Genomic DNA, 16,951 nt, shown 5'->3' with positions numbered 1-16,951 from the left:
CCCGAACCCAAGTACTTCATATCAATCATATTAGGTGTGTACATCACTTAGGGGCTAACACTACAAGCTCTGAGAATGAGCCATACAATCGGTTACAATGGTGCACCTAGCCATCGTATATACGTATATAGCACACATACCCTAGCTTAAGGGCCCTCTCCTAGGTTCACCATACCAATCATATTGGAGTCGTGTGGCTTTTATATCATTGGCTGTTTGGTTTCTTGATTCTTGGCCTTGATCTTGGTCTTCTAACTGCTCGCTACTCGAGTCCGCTTGCAGTTCCAGACTTACCCTTCAACAACGTGTCAAAAGCTTGATGCTTTGACGATACTCCGGTTATTGAACTCTGTAAATAGGCGAAACAGGTGATACTCTGGTGAGTGTACTCTGCACATAGAGAGAGAGAGAGAGAGAGAGAGAGAGAGAGAGAGAGAGAGAAGCTGGCAAATAGCACACTCCTTGCATAGGGCCGGATGCTTGGGAGTCATTGCGGGCGTTGTTCAACACATGGCTTGCCACACCTTGGCAATGCAGCCCAAGGTAATTTACTCGCAACTTGCTGCCATGCACAACTCTGCATCTACATGTCCTGCAGCTTGAGATCAGGATGATGATCTGCCTTGCAGCCGTGCCTACAAAAGTTCAATCACCATTTATTGATACCCAAAGCTTTTGCTACTATTGAGTGCGCCACCATATTTATTATTAGTGAGAGTAAACCGTGGCCGACTGAGATTTACACAAGTCATTTCTGAAGACTTCTACATTTTCGAAGCCCGTTCACTATTTGCGGCTAGCTCTAACAACCTCATATTCTCTAGCCATGTCCGATCTTCTCACACCTTGGTCTAGAGGTGCACAAAGATCAGAACCACAAAATAATAATCTCGTGTGCATTGGTCAATGACTATATATTAGGGTTTTTGAAGTCTGTGTGCGCCATTGAAGTTTGATATTTAACTTCGTTTGTGTTTTTGAATTACACAAGTCATTTCTAAAAACTTTTGCATTTTTTAAGTCTGTTTGCGATTTTTTTACTATTTGCCGCTAGCTATAACATTAACCTCACATTCTCTAGCCATGACAGAAGTTTGTTTTTGAAATCTTTTTGCGTTTTTGTAGTCTGTGTGCGCTATTGAAGTCCAATTGCGTTAGTTTACTTCATTTGTCGAAGTTCTTTTGCGGCTAACACTGAGCGGCTACCACTAAGCGGCTAGCCCTAAGCGTGTAGCCTTCAACAGCCTAAATAAGGAGTAGTCCTTCCTGAGCGGTAAGCGACTAAATACATAATTGGTTACCTATAAGCAACACGTCCCAATAAACCGTTTGAATACCGATTAAACCTACATGACTAGCCTTAACACTAGGTTGGTAAACTAACAGGACATAAAAGTGTCCTTTTAGGGTTTTGAAAAAAACCTCCAAAACCATAGTAGATCCACTCATTTTGTAAAATCCTTTCATGAGGTTATAGTTCAAGGCCTACTACACATGGAAAAAATAAGAAACTTGTAAAATTTCTCATCTTTTGGTCACACCAAGCCTCTAAAGTTGATGGACCAGTACATTTTCATCAAAACAATCATTTCTTATGTTTTGTTGCATAAAAACAAGATTAGGGATTTTTGTAGGACTTGAGATAAATTCCCTAGTTAACTTCAATGGGTTGGTGATCAGAACATATGATTGCTTCTCACTCACTATTTTTTGTTTTGCCAAAAGAAATAGGTACAAAAAAGTTGAATTTTTACCATTCTGCAAACCTATCATCAAAGTTTCTATAGCCACGCTCAATACAAATAATATATGCATGTTTTCTTAGTTCCCTATTGTCCTTTAGGTTCATAAGGAGCCATGGAGCATGTCAAAAGAATAATACATCTCTTACCAAGGGGAATCTTGGGGACAAAGATGAAGTGCTAAATACAGCAAACATGAAAAAACTGGGTTCAACATTATGAGTTGTAGAATCCCATAGAAACTATTCAATATCTAGCCAAATTTGATCCTTATGACTAGATATGGTTACTACCTACAAAATGCATGTAGTTGTCACAAGAAACTAACAATATTGAAAAAGCTATACTTGATATACTAGAATGTTTCGTTTTCTTCTATAATTGAAAAAATCAACCATCGTTGTCTACTATGCAAAATAGGGTATTAGGTGCCCCAAAACTCAAGGAATATTAGCTCAATGTTACAATATGCGACATAGAAAATCAAAAGTGCATTTGGATATCATGAAAGCCACCAAAAAAAATCATAGAAGAGCTAAAATTGGCTAAAAAACAGGATTTGACAATTTTTGTAATTTGGTCATAACTTACAACTTTAACATTTATTTCTCCCTAGAAGCATCAGGACATGTTGAGGACTACTAAAGATAGTTCTCTAGCATTATAGACCTCACAAATATGAATTCTAGAGTGGTATAGTTGCAAAAAGTTGAAAAAAGCCAGAAACAGGACCCGTTTTTTCACACAGTTTAGGTTGTGAAATGTTGTCCAAGGACAAGGTTAAAGATGGAATTGATATTCAAAAAAAATGTCGAGTTTTTTTCAGCTCATGAGACAACTTTCTAAACAGATAGCACCTCAAAATCCATTTTGAAACTCTTGACATAATTCAAGGAAAATGGTCACTTAACAGGACATAAAAGTGTCCCATTACCAACCTAGTGTTAAGTCACCAAGTGACTAAATAACGAAACTAGTCGAGCCGCGTGTAAGACTAAGCGGGCTCGGCTAAACGATTTAATATGCAAGCAGCTACACGCTCTAATTCAACACCTAACCTTCACCGATCTAATTGCAGATCAATCTTAAGCGATAAAACCACTTATTACCTAAACCGGTTAGTGTTAAATGACTAAACTTAATTAAGTGAATAACCTACGATAAGTCACAATTACAAAAATAACAGTATATTTTTCAAAAATTTAAATTTATTTACACAAAAACAACAAAAATAATTAAAAAATAACATAAATCAAAATAAATCTTTCTTTTAATGGTGATTTTTAATTAATACTATTTATACATAACATTAAAAAAAATAAATTAAAAATATGTGTTTGCATCGTATATAGTGTGTTTATATTGTTTAGTGTGCATAATTATTTACTTGCGTGCATGTATATGTGAATGTGTGTATGTGTGTATGCAACAAAAAAGAATGTTAGAGCACTCACATGGCCTATTTGAGCAAGAAAGAGTTGAAAAAATGTCCTCAAACCTACAAAAACTTACACACACACACACACACACACACACACACACACACACACACACACACACACACACACACACACACACACACACGCTATGTTACATACACATACACTAAAGTGCACAAATCTACAAGGAAACTTGAAAATAATCTCACCTTGTTGATGGGGAGTAGTCCACGAGTGAGAATCTCACCTCTGGCAAGTCGTGAGGCAGCAAATCTGCAGCAGGTGAGGAGGAGGAGGGCAAGAGAAGAAGTGAAGAAAGGAGGTAAATGCGAAGGAAAGACCCGCGGTTCTATTTTTTGCAGGGTCTGCCTGTACAGGTGCCAGTATACGCGTCGGTATGAACATTGGTATGCATGCCGGTACAGACACCTATATAGGCGCCGGTATGAGTGCCGAAAATTTAAAAATTATATTTTTTAAAAGCTCGATCTCCCTCCAGATTTACCTTCACATATACCAACGCTCGCCATTGACGCCGGTAATTTGACGTCAAAATTTAAGCGAGTTCTTGTAGTGTGTGTGTGTGTGTCTTGGGGAATAAACATATACAAATACACATTGTGTATGTGTGTATAAACATATGTGTATCTATGTGTGGGTGGAGGTGTGTGTGTGTGTGTGTGTGTGTGTGTGTGTGAGAGAGAGAGAGAGAGAGAGAGAGAGAGAGAGAGAAAGTACATGTCATCATCATCTTTCCAATGGCATGTGTTTCTTTTGCGCCACTTTCACATAAGACAATAGACATCACTTTATTACTTGCCCTCTTGCCAAGAAGATATGGGCCTTTTTTTATCGGTCTGGTTTCATGTTGATGATGAATCTTTATCTCCTTGTGATTGGGTTTTTTGAAAAGCGCTCTCATACATGTCATCCTCAGCATTTCTTGTTGCTTTGTTATATGCTTCTTTACTTGGATTTTTGACATAATGTCTTTATTTTTTATGGTGCAAGTGGTGTTCAACAACATGTATTCAAGTTGACAGGTAATAGTGCTTTGGAATGTTTCTTCACTCACCATTGTTGGGGTCATATCTGTGGCAAATGCACAGGTCTGGAAGGATGTAATCTTGGCAGCAGCATCCAATGCTCGATCATCTAACAAGTCTGCTTTGCCATCTTGGTTATGGTTCATGTCCAATATTGAACTTGTAGCCTTTGTACATTGATGAGGGCTTGTAATTACAAATATAGGTGTAGAAATATTTGAAGTTCTCAAGCGTGGAGTGGGTTTCAACATCTCTCATGCTTCCTTCTCTACCTACTAAGTATCAAACTATAAAGGTTGGTTCTCTTATATGGCAAATCTTTTTGGAAATAGAATGCAAGAAAAATTGAGTGCATGGCTAAAGAAAATGGCAGATGTGCTCTGGATAAGCAAGCTTCCATCAAAATCATAGTGCCATTGATCATCTTGTTACACTTGGAGTTTTAATGGAGGAAAGTCCAATGAAAGTGAAAGGGTAGTTGTATTGTTGCTTTCTAGACTTCAAGAAGGCTTTTGATATGGTACCTCTAGAGAATCTTTGGGGATGCATGGAAGAACTTGAAGTACCAAGTGATTACATGCACATAAGTTCAAATAGATATGAGAAAGTGATATATCAAAGACACTTGGTAGAAAAAAATCGATAAATATTCTCAACCAATATTGGTGTTAAGCAAGGGTGCCTCATTTCACCGGGTCACTTTGGTTGATGAGTTGGAGCGAGGAATCACACCTTTTGAGCAAACATTCTCGAGCAAACAAAAAATCGAGCGAGTAACGTTAAAAGAAGGGCTGTAACCAATGGAAAATTACATGGTCTTGCAAACAACCTCATGAAAGTGGTGTCCCATGCCCCACCCATAGAATACCTAATTACAAAGGAAAAAAAAGTAACACTACTAAGCTAAGCTAAAAAAAAGTACCACTACTAAACATTAGATAGATTCATAAGCGCAAAAAATTGTTCTAAGATCGTATGGGATGTAATGGCATGCCACACATCACAACAAAAGGAGTGCAAGACTAAATAGACATAAACCACAAACCTTGAACATGACATATAATTATGCATAGTATAAACATAACTCTAGCAAGAGACACCATCAAAGATTTGAAATCTATGGTTGTGTGGAAGCTCTTGCACCATAACTCGTCGACCTTGGTGGTGGTAGAGTGATGCATGAACTTATGTGCCATTAGATCCAAACCTAGGGTTATCCTCACGTGTGCATTGAGTACCCTTGAAGTGGATCCATTGGCACCCAGGGTTATCCTCACATGTGCATTGAGTAAAGTTAGCACGGGTAACAAAGTAAGTCACACCCTTAAAGTGGATCCATTGGCACTAATATAAACAAGTGATAAAATCACAAGGCCTAAAGTTAGCAAGGATAACAAAGTAAGTCACACCCTTGAAATGGAGCCATTGGCACTAATATTAACAAGTGATAAAATCACAAGGCCTGCCATTTTGGAGCTAAAGAGAGATATATGTAAATACAATTTTTGGATTCTTCATAGAGAATGAAATGCTCCAAAAAACATAATGGCAAGAAAAAGCACATACACGTAGGGAGAATTGTGACAACCAAAGAAACTGTGTGTGATTACTTCCATATGCCTAGCGATCTAGATCAACCCCATATCCTTCATTAAGGGTTGCAGGAAATACCTTCCCCCTCAAAAAAAGTTTGAGTACTCTTAGAACACGATTTGCCAATTAATTGCGAGTTCATCACTTTGTCATCCAACCTTGCATGAAATGTAGGGATCTCCAAGAAGGGAAAGAATTGAAAGCTAAACTATATTGTGCAAGAGAAAACGTGGGAGAGAAAAGAAGAGAGTAGTCTCAACTATCCAAGAGACCTCAAAAGATCTATCATGTTTGTGTGTGTGTGTGTGTGTGTGAGAGTGAGAGAGAGAGAGACAGAGAGAGAGAGAGAGCTTGAGAAAAATTGCTCATTGTGTGCATGTCAAAACTTGGAAAATCATCTAAGAATTATCTTCACGAGTGAGGTAATTGAGAAGTCACCCTCTCCTTCAAGCATGTCGAGCTCTTACTCACACACACAATTACATTCTTAGCATGAAAAAATCAAAAACCAACTGCTGTTTTTATTCCCATTTGCTTGGAGCATGCTTAGATCAAGTAGTAGGCCTCAACCTTAAAACATTAATTAGCTCGCTCACCTGGATTAATGTCATGCAACATGCAAAAAATGATGCCCCCACGAGCAAAACGGAAGTAGACAAGTTAATCAAGAAAAGCTACAAGTATTAAGTCGAGGAGGGAATGAGGTGAGGAGAGATGGGCAAGCTGTGAAAGGAGCCTTTGCAAATGGAGAGAGGGGGTATCCCTTTGGTTCTTGGTAAATATTTACAACAATATGCAGGTATAGTGCAATCCACTCTCATTGAGAGTACGTAGTGGGTAGAGGGGAGAGACAGTGAGGCATAGCTGACTTTGAGAAAGAGAATATTGTGCCTTCTAGAGTCTTCTATCGGGTTGCCCTTGCAGCATACTACAATCTACATCTTCAATGGTAGTTATGCATGCTTTTGCCCAAGAGAGCCAACAACTCCCTTCTTGCCCTTCTTTTAGAAGGGATGAGCCCTACTATTGCAAAATATTTGGGCTCCGAGCACATCAGCTCACCAGAAATTTTAGACAAATTCTCACAATAATTCCCACATTGTGACTTACCTCAACATCATGAGTTTTTGTGAGAGAGGCACCGCATACCTAGCTAGGTACGATTGGGGGCAGCGGACCACTGGCCCCCCCCCATAGCTAGGTACGATTGGGGGCAGGGGACCGTCGACCCGGTGGGGGGGGCCAGTGGTCCGTTGCCCCCAATCGTACCTAGCTAGGTATGTGGCGCCTCTCGAGCAAAAGCTCATGATGTTATGCATGGTATGAAAAACACTGAAAAAGACTCCGTTTTCCTACATGAGAATATTTCTAAATGCTCTTGTGGAACACCACAACAAAAGGTGGAAAAGTTGCCATAGAATCATGGTTTAAAGCCATGGATAGAGCCATCTCACTTGCCCTACATCGGTTGCCACATTTGCTTGGGCGTTATTTGTGTACCTGTTGCATCAAGGACCTCGTTGAGACCACATCGCTCATTGCATTTTGGCTTTTGCTGGCCATGATTATAATATAGCTGTGTCGTTGATGTATCATTCTAAAATTCTCGTTCGGTGCTAGGCTGCCCCCTGCTCCACCACCACAGCAGCCACTGTTGTACATGTGAGCTTCGATTGCCTACCACATCGCACAAAGAGAACAAAGAGAAAGCTAGATCTCTCTCCAGCCATGTGCCCTATCCTAAGCTGGCCATGACTGGCGCGTTTAGTGATGAACACATGCAACAGTAATGGGTAGCGGCCCTAACATGGTCAAGCTCACAAGCATGGAATTGTGGGATGAGTCTTCTCTCTCTCTCTCTCTCTCTCTCTCTCTCTCTCACACACACACACACACACACACACACACACACACACACACAATTGCGCGCCTCCTATTCACGGCATGCTTTGTGAGCCTGACCAGTGACCAAGCTACCTCAGATCCACACACACACACAGTACAGGCGTGCCTTCCATTGACGACATACCTTGTAAGCAGACATGCTGTAATTTCTATTTTTAATAAAACAGAAGGTACTTTTCTAATGCAACCTCCATTCTAGAGAAGACGGACGCAATACAGGCTTCTGCAGCAATGAAGCTTTGTGAACAACTCAACCTCGTTGCCTCCATGGGCTCTCTCTCTCGCTCTCTCTCTCTCTCTCTCTGCATGCCCGCGAGGCTATTGGCTATCTCTGTAGTCTGTGTGTATCTCTAAAGTGCACCTATGTGCCCTTTGTGACGCCTTATTAGCATAGTGAGAGTTGTTGCTCTCTCCCTCCTAAGCATGTGCTTAGATGTCAAATACCATCGTCAAGGTTGTGAACTTGTGAGCGCTCTCTCTCTCTGGCGTGTTGATGCGCAAGCTGTCTGCTCATGCAGTCGATCTTCCAGCCCACTTTTTTCAAAATTACTAATTTTAAATACCTTGTTTATGGCCAAATTTTTATCATTGTACTTACAAGGTTCTCTCTCCAATTAGTGATTATTTCTTTATTCAACAAATAAAAACTTGAAAGTCTTCTCTAAATCTTGTCTTTGTAATTAGTATCATGTCTGCTCCAGCCAATCAAAAAATTGAGCTTTTTTTGTAAAAATAACCTCCTTTTTCATTAGAAAAAAGGGAAGGCAACACTAAGGCCTTGCAGGCTTTGCCAAAAACATACCTCTCATTGGACACCACAATTGTCTCCTTGTCTCGTTGTCTCCTTGACTTAGTTTTTCTTTAATTGTTATAGACATGTGAATTCTTTCATGTAAATCCTTTGTAGATTTACTCCTTTTCTTGATTGGTTTACCATCTTGACAATGGATACGAAACCCGCTTGGCACTTTGTTGTTTGTTGCTGCACCGTATTAGGTTTTAGGAAGCTAAGGACGCGTCCGCACGGCGGTTGGAACCCCAGCCATGTCGTCAACTTTTTTTTCTTCGCGTGGACCTGTTGCCAGCACTTTTGTGTGTGGTTCTTCAACACGGCTGGGGTAGAAGAACGATTTTCCAACTCTGTCGAAATCGGCAGAGTTGAGAAAATTGGGCGTAGTTTCCTGGCGAAAGTAGGTTGGGGTAGCACCCTCGCCTATGCGAAACTGCTCTAAGGACAATTTTAATACCAAGATAGTTACCATAGGTAGTCAAAAGAAGCCTCGGTTTTTCTGCAGCCAGCTCTTTGAGAAGAGAGAGCATAAGGGAGCGAAACTGAATAAAAGCCATCTGAGCTAACACAAGTTCCTTGGCCTGGCCACCAAGCCAAGAGCAGAAAAGGGAGAGGTAATGAGTTGAAGGAGTGTCAGGAAACATGAGATCCAAGTTGTTGAGGGGATACCATATAGCATGATCAAACCAGATAATGTTTGATTCATAAGAGGCCTTAGGGTCAAGAAACCAACAAGCGCATTTGACATATGGCATGTAAATGTTCCAAGTAGACTTAGTGTAGTACTCAGAGTTACTTTTGAAGAACTCCATCAAGCCCTTGGTACGCACATACAAACCAGTGTTTGAGCCACATTTCTTTGTATCAAGAAACCGCATAGTGAAAGGGGCTTTAATAAGGTCACCTTTATCAAGAGACTAGACGCCTATTAATACTTTGAGTCGTGCTTCTTCTATTGAAGATGTCGGAAGATTGGCTAGAAAAACCCAGGTTTCGATAGATATAGAAGCTAAAAAGCCTTTGTTGGGAGGGGCCCAAAGGTGATGTTCCACACCAAGGGATTCGATTTCAACTTGTTTGGAAGGCAAGAAGGAAAAAACCCGAGAAACTTTAGGTACCATGATTTCCATAAGCGAGGTCTTGCTGAGAGAATACATCTCTTTCCGGAGAGGCTTTGACAACATCTAGGGCCAAGGGTCCCTGCAAAATAAACTATTGGATACTGTTTGTACCGGAATGGAAGGAGTTGAAACAAACCCAGGGGTGAGAGCACATAATTTGCGTAAGTAATTGGTCAGTTCAGCACCTTCAGAAAAGAATTTGGCTAACTCTCCTTTGTGAGCAAGCGTCAGAGTGGGAATGCTCTCTATGAATTGAGAAATATCTCCTACCCCTTCCTTAGAGTTGTTGATAAGTTGGGCAATGGTATGGACACACTTATCAAACGACATGGTTTGAACCAAGGAGTTGGCTAGATCAGCAGAAGCTCCTAATATTAATTTAGATGTCATAGGGTCATGAATGCATCTAAGTACTTGAAGCGACGATTTAGAAAGAGGCTCAATACTAGGAAGCTCTAACCCTCAAGATAGTGCTAAGCTCTGCATGGTTAAAAAAAATATTAATTAGAGAAATATATGACTATTGGTAAGAACTGGTATCCTTTTTAGCCTTCAATCGACCAGGAGAACCTATAATGGCAGTGTGAAGAGAGCCCCATCCCACTGGGATCGATCCCAAGTAATCTATCTAGAACAGAAAACAAGGGATAAAATATAGTAACTAGGTCTTTGAATAGTATCAAACTACTCTTGGTGTTAGGTGTGTGTGTGTTCCAGTAACAATATAATATAAACACCAAAGAATCCTTTCAAATTACTAAAGACACTAGAAACTCTATCAATGAAAAAGTGGTATAATCCCCATTCATAGTACAAAACAAACTTTATACATAAGTACAAGAGAATCAAGAGCCTGAAGATATATAAATCCGCCATCTTCAAGCCAAGGAACTTTGAAACCCATAGTTGAGAAGGTAACACTCACTTGCACCCATGGAAACAACGCAACTTTCAGTTAGCATAATTTGGCACCATATGCAAGTGATGCATGGGTATCCCACATGTTATAGATGTCACCCAACTATATTACTTTCAAACATAAATAATAAGAAAGGTAAAGCTACTCATATATCCAGAGATGGTTTCATTTACAAGGGAAGAAAAACATTTGGAGCCCCTTTTGCTTTGCAAGCTCTCATGAGATAAGGCCGGAGACGACTTTTATGAGGCAATTTAGCCTCGAAGTGGGCCACATATACCTGTTTCTTGACTTTATAGAGTTTGACATTAATTGCCGCTATTTTTAAAGGGTTAGCAACAGTGCTCATACGTGCAGTCAATCTATACTTTTGAGTCACTTGTAACATAGAAAGATGCTAGTAAGTAAGTCCTACACCTCCCTATACGGAGTCGAAACCACATGTAAGGTAGTAAGTATGAATGCTAATCCCCTAAAACATACAACATATAGATGGGATATTCCATAGTTCCACATTTGTTCCAAAAGCTAGGAAAGTGAGCCGCCATGGCCCATAACTTCGATGCAATAAGAAACCATTTACAGCCTCATGAGTAGCCCATTTACAACCATATCTACCATAATCCACAACCTTACATAAATATATTCGGCCACAATCAATCATATTGTCCTTCCCCTTAGGCTCGTTGGAACCCTTGTTTTCCGTGGGCTTATTATTTCTTTTAGCCCCCGTTTGGAAATTGATTCGAGAGGCCACCATAGTATAGTGTATTACCGCCGATATGGTACGTGGCCTTTGGGAGTTGACATACTCCGCCATTTCTTCGGTTAATAAGCCCGCACAAATTTGTTGCTTTTGCTCTCCAAAATCCAACTTTTTGAAGACAGTGGCTTTGAGTTGTAAGTCCCAAAACTTGTCTACATATTTGTGGATGGATTCATAGGGAGAGAGCTTTAAGATTTGCCATTCGGTGAGTACTTTGTCTTTGGCATCAGTGGCCAAAAACTGCTTCATAATGGAAGCTCTTAAAGCTTTCCATGTTTGTGGAGCTTCACCGTTGGCTCGTAGGCTAGACCACCATTGCCTGGCGGACTTTTGAAAGTGCATAGCTACATGGCGTAGCTTAGAGGACTCCGTGAAGCCCTCATCTCCAAACGCCGTATCGAACTGTTGGATAAAGGTCAAGACCTTGTCCGTAGCACCAAAGGTACCATCATAGGTAAGGAAAGAGATGCTCTTCCCTCCCTCTTTGAATTTCTTCAACTTGGACGACCTCTTCCATGTGGCATAGGATTTCCTATGGCCTCTTCTTTTTGATGGTTCAAAGATTGCACCATCACTTTCTTCAGAAGGTGAAGAATTTGAAGAAGGTGGGGAAGAGGGTGACCTCTTTCTCGCCTTTTTCTTGTCTTGATCTGCGTCGTCTTCACCTCACTTTCATAAGAGGAAGAGGATGAAGAAGATGGAGAAGAGGGTGTCCTCTTTCTCGCCTTTTTCTTCTCTTGCTTTTTATCATCCCTCTTTGAATGATGATGTGGAGAAGAGTGTGATGGTCTTCTCCGCTTTGGTGCTGATGGAGAGCGTTTAGCCCGCCGTCTTCGTGGAGCCATCTCCATCGAGGTGGCAGGAGACTCACTTCTTTCTCGTTCCTTCGGTGGAGGCTCTTGAGTTCTCCTTTGGGAAGGAGATGCATCATCAAGAAGTAAATTCTTGAGCCCTTCATATGGATTCTCTTCTTCTTCCCGAATCGGAGAGAGACCTCTTTTGGGAGTCTCACAAGGAGGCTTCCTAGGTGTTCTCTCGTCATGGTGATGAGCTTGGAGAATCCCGTGAGCACGGAGCTGCCGTTGCACTTCACTTTGGAGAGATGGATTTCCCATGGCTTGTTGAAGCCTAGAAACAAGATAGTTAACAAGCATCGGAGCATCATTAGTAGCTTGCTCATTAGCAAAATCAAAGTTATCAACATTAATTTCACTCTCTTTACTATTGTCAGCCATTCTAACAACTTTTAGGTCTAAACTTTTTAGGTGTACTTTGGCACTTCAAACCCTAGTTGCTACTCCTCTTTACCCCTTTAGAAAAAGCACTCAAGCTACTGTACCCGCGGCTCGAATACAATTAATTGCAAGGAATAGAAGAGAGGGTCGTTCAACACCAAAACAACACCGGCTCCTGTCAAGCTTCTAATAGCTCAATAGTGGTTAAGCCATAGGCAAGCCCCGTAGGACTCCACTATAGCTCTCGACGGTGATGCCCCGTTAACTGCACGAAGGCAGGCGCATTGCAAGGCTGAAAAATCCCTATTCTACTTACTCACAGACAATTAATAATACCAACCATTTATAGCTAGCTTGAGGACCTCCCTTCTTGAGCAAGAAAAGAGAAACCTTGTGCTCTGATACCAATGTAACATTTAATGGCCTAAAAACTTGTGTGTAGCGGAAATTAGCATGAACATAGTGGGCATTTCATTAGAATAGATTCCTAATGAGAATTACAAGAGTGCTTGGGTGGAGAGAGAGCAACAAAAAGCATAACACCTAGTTAGATAGCATGAACAATACTTTCAAAAGAGAGAGAACTTAAGCTATTGACAACAATTGAGGACCGGATTTGCATGGAGCTGGTCCCCCCTCCAAAAGGCTTTGTATTATGGTTTCTCCCATCAAGAGAGACATTGTACAATACAATTCTTTGTGTTCCTTCAAGACTAGCTAGTGCAATGAAGATGAAAGCTTCATGCACTAAGCAAAACACTTAGCAAACACAACATCAATTATCCTCGGTCTTAGACCCAAGACCTCACACACCTTCGACGATGGTGAGAGCTAGCAGGGCATGAGAGTAGATTGAGAGGAAGAAGGAGTATCTTACGAGAAAGATGTACATCTCCTCACATAATCACTCATATTAGCATAGCTTAGCTTAGTAATTAGCATGGTAGAGGAGATGAGCATGCATTGAAGCTTGGCTCTTGGTTGGATTTGCATCCACATACCAAGAGTGTGTCGATGTAGGCTTCTATCTCACAAGCTTGGAGTAGGTGATGAGTTCTCCATTAAAGCTTGGGAAGAGATAGTCTTCTCTTTCTTCACACATAGGCTGTGTGTGAGTGTGTGTGTGATAATGCCTTGCAAAAATCAGCCCCCTCTCTCTCTTGGGCGAGCCCTCTTGCTATTTGCTCTTGCTATCTCCCCATTGGACCTCCCCAGGGCTAGCCTATCACAATTAAGCAACATAAGTGATAGCCTTCTAACATGTGTCCCCCTTTCCCCTTTTGTGAGAGCTTTAGGTAATTTAATTATTTCAGGCAAGCCATTGGGCTGCTGAATGCTCATTGGACCCTTTGGGAGATTGTCCAATAGTCATCTAGGAGACTTAATTCTCATTGGTTATTTTATTAAGTGTTTTTAAATTAATTAAACTAGATTTACTCTAGCCCAATTCTCATTGGTCCACCTCCAAGGCCATCCAATAGGAATTGGGTACACCTTGTGGGCATCTGGCCTAGGGAGCTGACATGTGTCCCTCATTCCCTTTGTGTAAAGGGAGCTTGTGTGTGTGTGTGTGTGGCTTTCTCTCTCATCCCTACATGCTAGGCTCGCCCCCTCTTATGTAGGGATATGCAAAGACTTTTTTGGACACACACAAAGCATCCAATTCCCCTATGGTTGACCTTTGGACACAACCTTTGAATTTTGGAACCTTAGCATTTTGGAAGTCTTAATGGGCTGAGCCTTAGGGTCTTTTTAGCCCATTGTTGCACATGGCTCTTTTGCAGATGGCCCCCCCTTTGGATCCCTACTATGGCCGGTCTGCTAGCTTAACCAATATTCTAGCTTTTTCTCCCCTGGCACTTTCCCATATTAAATGATCAGTTTAACATGAGAAAATCATTTAGGAGAATTAGATATTGATTATTATGACAACTAGACTCACATGAGGCTTTAGGGTGAAGAAATTTGCATGCATATTTCTCATATGGCCAAAAAACATTCCAGATAGATTCCCTATAGAAGCTAGGATCACTTTTAGCAAACTCCATGGCACCTTTTGTCCGAATGTACAATCCTGCATTAGAAGAGCATTTTGAATGATCGGGGGCTTTAAATAATGAGTTCCCATTTATCAAGGAATTGCCCTCCTTTCAGAACTTTGAGTTTGCAATCCTCAACTATGGAGGCAGATAGATTAGCTAAATAAACCCAAGTTTCACTGAGAATTGGTGCCAAAAAATCTTTTTGGGTAAAACCCAGAGATGATGGTCCACACCAAAGGACTCAATTTCAATTTGTCTAGCCGGTAAGAAAGGAAAGACTTTTGAAACTTTGGGTACCATTTCCAAAAGATTAGAATCACTAAGGGAGCAAATATTGTTCTGAAACTCCTTGACAACTTCAAGCGCCGCACTATCTCTGCAAAAGATGCCGCCAGTTTGCGGGATAGTCAAAGTAGCTGGGCTACTAATGAAAGATGGAATAATATCACACAATTTTTTAAGGAAATTACATAGCTCAGTTCCCAAAGAAGAAAAAAGGGCTAGCTCTTGCTGATATTGTAAAGAAAGTATAGGTAACTGGGCAGTGTAATGGGAAATCATAGCCACCCCATCTTCGAAGTCCTTGTCCAAGGTAGCCAAACTCTTGACCCACTCATTGAAAGACAACATGTGTAAGATAATTTTTTATCCGAGGAAAGGGCTGGATCATAGATTAATTGAAAAGTGTCCAAGTTGCAAATACATCTGTGGACAAGAAAGGTAGCCACAGAAAGGGCCTCAGAGGATAATTCCAGTCCTTGCGAAAGGGCAAGGGTCTGCAATAGACAAAATTGTTAGTAATCAGGGGATTATTTAGGGTAAGAGATGACATGACTTTTGGCTCGCCGAGCCAGAAAAGGTCTAGTCCTAATAGCCAAGGCTTTTATTGGAAAACGATCCTTTAGGTAAAACCTAATCTGCTCTAAAAATCTTGTACGCTCTCCGAGTCATGGATCACTCTCATGCGAGCAATCAATTTATAATGTATGTGATCTTGAAAGTTAATAGAAAATTATGATTAGTAATGTAGGTTGTACCTCCACTCCTTAAACCGGCAAAGTCAGAAACTATAATAGCCATGAGCAGATAACCAAAATAATATACGAAGAAGGACCACCTAACACCAACCAACCCAAAAAGGAATTATAGACAGTGGGTCCATCTTATAACTAAGATTCAATCTAGTTTCCAAAGCCAGTGTCCTAGTTTTCCCAAAGAATTGTAGAAACCTTATGTATAGGACATGTGTGTAGCTGTTTTACTTAAATAATAAAATATAAATGAACTTTTACATTAAAAAGATAGTTGGCTTTAGAAAAGTGACCATGATTAGTAAAAAAACAACTCACTCTTGATTTATTGTTGTACATGGCTATAAGAGTGAGATCTCATTCTAATGTAAAATGACAGTAACTAATCAAAGAAGTAGTTCCAATAGTAGGAGCCACTGAAGTCACGGACTGGTGATTGCTTCAAGCCAAAGAAAATCCAAGAAAGGATAGAGTCCTCACCTGCATCCATCCGAAAAAGGCAACACATTCTTTAGTCTTGGATGTGTTTTACGGGTGTCAATGGACTATATCAGTTGGTATCCAAGTCCGGATTACAATTTTCTAAAACTTAAACAACTATTTAAAGTGTTTATGTAATCCAGTTGTCTATTGTTGTTGTTTTTTTAGAAGCGTTTTAGAGTAGCTATACTTATTGGTTTCTATCTAGCCCTATATTTTAAGGAAAACATTATAAGGTAATGCTATACATGTGATTCTTGATTGGAAGGCCACGACCCCTTTTGATCTAAGTGTCATACTCTCCTAAGCAATCTATAGGACAATTTTTAATCATTTAACAAATTATATTACTAGATTTTTAACCTAGCTTTTGTCTTGTTTCTCCAAACATCATAAAAAATGTCTCTGAATCAGCAATTATTAGAACCAAAATAAACCATTGATAGTTTTTAAGTTAGCCAAATTGGCTAGGCAAAATAAAATCGTATATGGAATCTGTCATACTACAATTAGTAAGCCAATCTAGTCACGTTATTATTGTTTTATATAAATGCTACAACATCAAAGGTAATCTCATTACCACACTTAGTAACTTTGGTTAATAATATCATGGTATGCAGTCAAAACCCTCAATCATTCACCCTTTGGTGTTAAGTAATACATGAACCGCTGACCATTTTTCATGGGTAAGAATATTAACCTAAGTTTTTTCTAAGAACTAAGATTTTTTGGCAGCATAAAGACAAGGACAGAGATTTTTTGACAAAAAACCAAACATATATAGCGTTAGAACCTTTAACCATGAGCAAAAAAACCTCATTAAATGTGTGACTTTTATCAAA

At 40.2% G+C, this 16,951-nt stretch overlaps 1 long non-coding RNA gene across 1 annotated transcript; it reads left to right on the top strand.

The window, feature by feature from the left end:
- The first annotated feature begins 7,164 nt into the window (after positions 1-7,164).
- Positions 7,165-8,304, top strand: LOC147460232 (uncharacterized). Its single transcript, XR_015187750.1, has 2 exons — positions 7,165-7,852; positions 7,930-8,304. It is a non-coding gene; the product is annotated as an uncharacterized LOC147460232 (long non-coding RNA).
- Positions 8,305-16,951: the final 8,647 nt, after the last annotated feature.

This window comes from Adiantum capillus-veneris, chromosome 4, assembly GCF_014529385.1.
Source record: "Adiantum capillus-veneris isolate H3 chromosome 4, ASM1452938v2, whole genome shotgun sequence".
NCBI classification, from domain to species: domain Eukaryota; kingdom Viridiplantae; phylum Streptophyta; class Polypodiopsida; order Polypodiales; family Pteridaceae; genus Adiantum; species Adiantum capillus-veneris.
Note: the sequence above shows the minus strand (reverse complement) of the source record. Positions and strands in the feature narration are given on the sequence as shown.